Here is a 1,527-nt window from a genome sequence, read left to right as displayed (position 1 = left end):
TCAAGTTGCCGTGACTAGAGGAAGAATTGGTCCCTGTGACCCAAGCCAGGCCAATTTAAGAGAATCCTGCAACTATTTCTGGGTCTGCAGAGAATGAGCTCACGTTTCCATGGGTGTTCTTAGACTCATCTTTGTCAGCATGAGAGTGAAGCTGTCACCGAGGAACACAGCACTACAAGAGAAAGACAGATTCCCAATGGCACTGTTTGAAGACTGGATCCAACCACGCCTGAAGACAACATTCCTTCAGCTTTTCAGTCAATAGATTCCCTTTCTTCTCTTAGACCAACATTGCTGAATTTCCACCACTCAAAACTGAAAATTACTGGGAACCAGAGAGAGCCAGGGACCTGCCCAGAGTCGCCCAGCAGGTTAATGGCAGGTCTCCATCAATACTACCCACTTCCCTGCTCAACCTGGTCTGTCCAGAGGTGCGAAGAACTGGGAACAGGGACAAGGGAGTGGCTGGGCCGGGTGCCCCTCGGAGAGATACCTGGGACCTGGAGCAGGGGGGCAACGAACTTAGGGTGGACGAACCACAGAAGTGGGTAGATGGGCCCCATCCACCATAGGTGAACATCACGGAAGGTGTGACTCAGACTCTCCATGAACCTCAAGCCTTCTTCATTGTTCTTTACCTGGGGATGGCAGGGTGTTGGAGGAAGGCCAGGTCAGGCAGCAGCCCCAGAAGCTTACAACTTTCCACTGCATCCCCTCTTCTGCCTGCATTATTAGTCTACACCTCTACATCTCACCAAGTCAGCTTCCCTTTGTTGGTCTGTCTCCTTTTGTGTGTCTATCTATGTGCCTCTCCCTCTCCCTTCACTTTCGCAATCTTCATCTGTTTCCTTAGGTAAGTGATAGACAGCCAGATGATAATAGCTAGATGATGGAGAGCTACGTGATGATGAGAGATAGATAGATAGATAGATAGATGGATGATAGATAGATAGATAGATAGATAGAAAGATGGATAGAGATTGAGAGACAGATATAGATAGATAAATGATAGAGAGATAGATACATAGAGAGAGAGAGAGAGAGAGAGAGAGAGAGAGTGAGGGGGAGAGACATAGAAGATAGATGACATTTAAATGGGAAGATGGTTGGATGGACGGATGCATGGACAGATGGATGGACAGACAGATGGATGGATGGATGGATGGATGGACAGTCGGATGGATGCACGCATGGACAGATGGATGGATGGATGCATACATGGATGCATAGATGCATGGATGGATGGACGCTTGGAGAATGGGTGGATGGATGGACAGACGTATGGATGCATGCATGCATGCATGGGTGGATGGATGAAGAGAGAAAGGAAAGAGATGAGAGATGGATGGGTAGATTATAGATGATATGTGTTTGTGTATGTTTCTTTTACATTCTCTGTATGTCCTCTCTGACTCCCTCACTTTTTCTCTGTACCTCTCTTTCTTCACCCCTATTTCTCTCTCCATCTCTCCCACTCCCCATGTCTGTGTCTCCTAACCTGCACACCCTCCATGGCTCCCCAGAACC

This window comes from Herpailurus yagouaroundi, unplaced genomic scaffold (genome assembly GCF_014898765.1).
Source record: "Herpailurus yagouaroundi ecotype Mexico unplaced genomic scaffold, PumYag 66595, whole genome shotgun sequence".
NCBI classification, from domain to species: domain Eukaryota; kingdom Metazoa; phylum Chordata; class Mammalia; order Carnivora; family Felidae; genus Herpailurus; species Herpailurus yagouaroundi.
This window is presented reverse-complemented; position numbering follows the sequence as displayed.